General features: G+C 48.8%; 1 pseudogene; it reads left to right on the top strand.

Moving 5' to 3' along the window:
* The first annotated feature begins 897 nt into the window (after positions 1–897).
* LOC102853727 lies at positions 898–4,151 on the top strand (annotated as a pseudogene).
* The last annotated feature ends 1,212 nt before the right edge of the window (positions 4,152–5,363 follow it).

Raw genomic sequence — 5,363 nt, 5'->3', positions numbered from 1 at the left:
GGAAACAAAGGCTTCTTAAGAGATGTAAACAGTCTTTGTTTTGGCAAGTGTTTTGTTTTAGGAAAACTATCTGTGAACAAGTGGTTTCATATAGTTTAAAAAATAGCAACAAAAACCCCTTCAAAAGGTACAAAATGTTTTTTTTCATGGTTGATGCCTGTGTTTCTAGATTTTTGTTCACTGAAATTTTTGAACCCAAGTGGCTCTATTGAAAAAGGGATTGGGCCTATTGGTATTTTACTTGTTAGGAAGGAAGGGTTAAGCATTATCAAGCATTTTTATTTCGGTTTTTTTCCCCCCTTTATATTTTTAATGGCACTTACGTAGCTTTATAGCTGCTCTCTCAGTGTAGGAAAACTCACCAGCACCTGGAAGCTGCTTGGCTTCTGAAAACTTGAGATTTTAAAGGAATTTTCTGAGGGCATGGTGATTCACAGAAACTTGAGAAAATACAAGATAAATGTGATGAAAAGTAGTAAATCCAAAAGTCAGAAATCAGATCCTGAGTTTTTAAAGAGAAAATCTTTGTTTCAAATGAAATCAAGTAAATGGGATGATATAGGTTGTTTTTTTGGCAGAGACCTTTTAAAATCTAATCTGGTTTCTGATCTTGATGCCTTTAAAATGTGCCTTTTCATTCCTTACTTGATAGTAGTTTGTATAAGGACAGATTATATATTTCATGTCACATTGTGGTATTTGGAGATGATTAATTTTAAGTGTATAACTGTTAGGCAAAAAAAAATAGTTGGCTATTTAGGAAATGCTTTTGACTCAAATTTTGATTGGAGAGCTGGTTCGGAAGGCAGCTGTGCGGGGCTGGTGAGGCAGGATTTAGGATGGTGCTAGACATTTTGGGACCTTCTGAAGCAACCATCTTCCCTGCAGGAGCAGAAGATGTCAGATGGCGAGGACAGTAACTTCTCTGAGGAGGAGGACAGAGAGCGCAGCAGCCATGGCGAAGAGGCTGAGGTAGAGGAGGAACGACGGAGTACAGCAGGCAGTGAGAAGGAGGAAGAGCCAGAGGAGGAGGAAGAAGAGGAGGAGGAATATGATGAAGAGGAGGAGGAATATGATGAAGAGGAGGAGGAGGAAGATGATGACCGACCCCCCCAAGAAACCCCGCCATGGAGGCTCCATCCTGGATGAGGCCGAGGTAGATGATGAGTATGAGGACGAGGACCAATGGGAAGACGGAGTGGAGGACATCCTAGAGAAAGAAGAGATTGAAGCCTCCAATATTGATAATGTTGTTCTGGATGAAGACCCTTCTGGGGCTCGCCGCCTGCAGAACCTCTGGAGGGACCAGCGGGAAGAAGAACTAGGTGAATATTACATGAAGAAATATGCCAAGACCTCGCTGGGAGAAACGGTGTACAGTGGATCTGATGAGCTCTCGGATGACATCACTCAGCAGCAGCTGCTTCCAGGAGTCAAAGACCCCAACCTGTGGATTGTCAAGTGTAAGATAGGGGAGGAACGGGCCACAGCCATTTCCTTAATGCGCAAGTTCATCGCCTATCAGTTCACAGACACGCCCCTGCAGATTAAGTCAGTGGTGGCCCCAGAGCACGTGAAGGGCTACATCTATGTGGAGGCCTATAAGCAGGCCCACGTGAAGCAGGCCATTGAGGGTGTGGGCAACCTGCGGGTCGGCTACTGGAACCAGCAGGTGGTGCCCATTAAGGAGATGACAGATGTACTCAAAGTGGTGAAGAAGGTGGCCGACCTGAAGCCCAAGTCCTGGGTCCGCCTCAAGCGGGGCATCTATAAGGATGACACTGCACAGGTGGACTATGTGGAGCCCAGGCAGAACACCGTTTCCCTGAAGATGATCCCGCGCATTGATTACGACCGCATCAAGGCCGGCATGAGCTTGAAAGACTGTTTTGCCAAAAGAAAGAAGTTCAGACGGCCACCACAGAGGCTCTTTGATGCAGAGAAGATCAGGTCTCTGGGGGGCGATGTTGGGTCTGATGGTGACTTTCTCATCTTTGAGGGGAACCGTTACAGCCAGAAGGGTTTTCTGTTCAAGAGTTTTGCCATGTCTGCTGTGATTACCGAGGGTGTGAAGCCCACACTCTCCGAGTTGGAGAAATTTGAGGACCAGCTAGAGGGGATTGACCTGGAAGTGGTGACTGAGGGAACAGGGAAGGAGCTGGATCACAACTTCCAGCTAGGGGACAATGTGGAGGTGTGCGAAGGTGAACTCATCAATCTGCAGGGCAAGGTCCTCAGTGTGGATGGCGATAAGATCACCATCATGCCCAAGCACGAGGACCTCAAGGATATGCTGGAGTTCCCTGCCCAGGAACTTCGGAAATATTTCAAGATGGGCGACCATGTGAAGGTGATTGCTGGCCGATTCGAAGGTGACACAGGCTTCATTGTGCGGGTGGAGGAGAACTTTGTCATCCTCTTCTCTGATCTCACTATGCACGAGTTGAAGGTGCTCCCACGGGACCTACAGCTCTGCTCAGGGACAGCATCTGGTGTGGATGTGGGGGGCCAGCACGAGTTGGGTGAGCTGGTTCAGTTGGACTCTGAGACTGTGGGCGTCATTGTTCAGCTGCAGCGGGAGACATTCCAGGTACTGAACATGTATGGGAATGTAGAGATTGTGAGGCACCAGGCTGTGACCCGGAAAAAGGACAACCGGTTTGCGGTGGCACTAGACTCAGAAAAGAACTATATCCGTGTGAAAGACATCGTCAGAGTCATCGACGGGCCCCACTCGGGCCAGAAGGGAGAGATTCGCTATATCTTCTGCAGATTCGCCTTCCTGCGTGGCAGGAAACTGGAGGAGAATGGGGGCATGTTTGTCTGCAAGACCGGCCACCTGCTGCTGGAAGGGGGCTCAAAGCCACAGGATGTGACCAACTTCACTGTGGCTGGCATTACCCCGATGCCACTCCAGAACAGCAGCCCCATGCACCCCAGGGCTGGAGGTCGAGTTGGCTTTGGCCGCGGCGTGAGCCGGGGCCGTGGTCGGGGAGACAATGAACTTACTGGCCAAACCGTGCGCATTTCCCAAGGACCCTACAAAGGCTATATTGGTGTAGTGAAGGCCACCACTGAGTCCACGGCCCGAGTGGAGCTGCACTCCACCTGCCAGACCATCTCCGTGGACCGCCAGCGCCTCACCACCATGGGTTCACGGCGCCCAGGCGGCATGACCTCAACCTATGGGCGGACACCCATGTATGGGTCCCACACACCCATGTATGGGTCCCACACACCCATGTATGGGTCGGGCCCGCGCACGCCTATGTATGGCCCACAGACGCCTCTCCAGGATGGAAGCCGCACCCCACGTGGCTCACAAACACCCCTGCATGATGGCAGCCGCACACCTGCCCTGACTGGGGCCTGGGATCCCAACGCGGAATGAGGAAGAGTGTGAGTATGCCTTTGACTATGAGCCCACCCCATCGCCACAGGCTTATGGGGGGGAACCCCCAACCCCTGGCTATCCTGATCCCTCATCCCCACAAGTCAACCCACAGTACAACCCGCAGACACCAGGTACACCAGCTATGTACAACACAGACCAGTTCTCACCCTATGCAGCTCCCTCCCCACAAGGCTTCTACCAACCTAGGCCCAGTCCCCAGAGCTACCACCAGGTGGCGCCAAGCCCAGCAGGCTACCAGAACACCCACTCTCCTGCCAGCTACCACCCTACGCCCTCACCCGTGGCCTATCAGGCTAGCCCTAGTCCGAGCCCTCTTGGTTACAGTCCGATGACACCGGGCGCCCCGTCCCCTGGTGGTTACAACCCTCATACACCAGGCCCAGGCATTGAGCAGAACTCCAGTGATTGGGTGACTACTGATATCCAGGTGAAGGTGCGGGACACATACCTGGATACCCAAGTGGTCTGACATACTGGCGTCATCCGTAGTGTCACAGGAGGCATGTGTTCCGTGTACCTGAAAGATAGGGAGAAGGTTGTCAGCATCTCCAGTGAGCACCTGGAGCCCGTCACCCCTACTAAGAACAACAAGGTGAAGGTCATCTTGGGTGAGGACCAGGAAGCCATAGGCCTCCTGCTGAGCATAGATGGCAAAGAAGGCATTGTCCAGATGGACCTTGATGACCAGCTGAAGATCCTCAACCTGCGCTTCCTGGGGAAGCTTCTGGAGGCCTGAGGCAGTCAGGCAGTTGACTAGAGTAGACACCCAACAGGTGACAAGTGTCCCTTCCCCTTGCCTTTGAGACAGAACCTTGAGGGCTGCAGTAAATCAAGACTCTTACTAAGGTTTCCTTTACTTTCCTGTAAGGGTTCCCATACCCTCCCTTTCTTATGTTCATGGGTATGGGAAGCCAAACTTTATACCAAATATTATATGAAAACCCTTGTTCAGGAATTGAAGGAATTACAGATTTATAAGTTAGGATTTCTCTTGTGGCAGATCCTAGAAAATGAGCTGTTTGTTCCCTGCAAAAGACAGCAAGGGGCCCCCTACAGAGGGAGTGTTACTTCCTGAGCTAGAGTTCACCCTGTGGCATCAAGGTTAATAGTTAAGGCTAAACCAAATTCTTGAATTTGTGAACCCCTCCTTCCTGAGTCAAGCAGAAGGTTTCCAATAGAAAGAGCTTGGCTTCATTTGCATTGACTTCTCTTTGTGATTTACTTCCTGATAATTTTCAATAAAGATACAGAGAAGCTTGAAAAAAAAATCTTTTTTGATTGGAATACATTTCTCTTCTTTTCCTTTTCTTGTCCTCAAACATCAGACATTTGAACATAGCTAAGTGGATTCCACAAATTTCTTCTTAGGCACTAGGAAAATCGGGGATTTAAATCCAACTCCATGTAGGCATTTTTCAACTTGAACATCCTGTGGTTCATTAGCTTTTTTGTTTTTAAAAACATTCATTAGCTTTATTCTTTCATAGCTAATGAAACTGCCTTTAGATATACAGACTGCTGCTTTGAGTGAGCTTATGGGTTTCACCCTTAGAGAGGGAAGAATTTAAATACACATTTTAGGTGTTCTTTGGTTGGAAGAAGGAGGCCTATAAGCAGTGCAAATGGATAAGAACATGACTGCTAACTAGAAGGTTGATAGTTTGAAACTTCCAGCTGCCATTTGAGAGAAAGTCTACAAGCCTAACTTTGGAACCTTGGATGGATCTAGTCTGCCTGTTAGAATGGTCAGCTGTGGATTGGCTACTTGTATGTAAATGATAATTGTTAATTTCTCTTCAGCTCATTTACTCTGTTCCAGCCTGTTCCCGTTGAGCTGTTCTGGGTTGGATTTACTTTGGTCTCTGTTTTCCCAGTTTCCTTGTTTTCAGGAAATCTCTCGTGGTGATTCTTCAGAAACATCTGTGAATGAAGAAGGAAGAATATATAG

The sequence above is a fragment of the Elephantulus edwardii genome, unplaced genomic scaffold, assembly GCF_000299155.1.
Source record: "Elephantulus edwardii isolate Elephantulus edwardi_28Jun2011 unplaced genomic scaffold, EleEdw1.0 scaffold00063, whole genome shotgun sequence".
NCBI lineage: Eukaryota > Metazoa > Chordata > Mammalia > Macroscelidea > Macroscelididae > Elephantulus > Elephantulus edwardii.
This window is presented reverse-complemented; position numbering and strand designations above follow the sequence as displayed.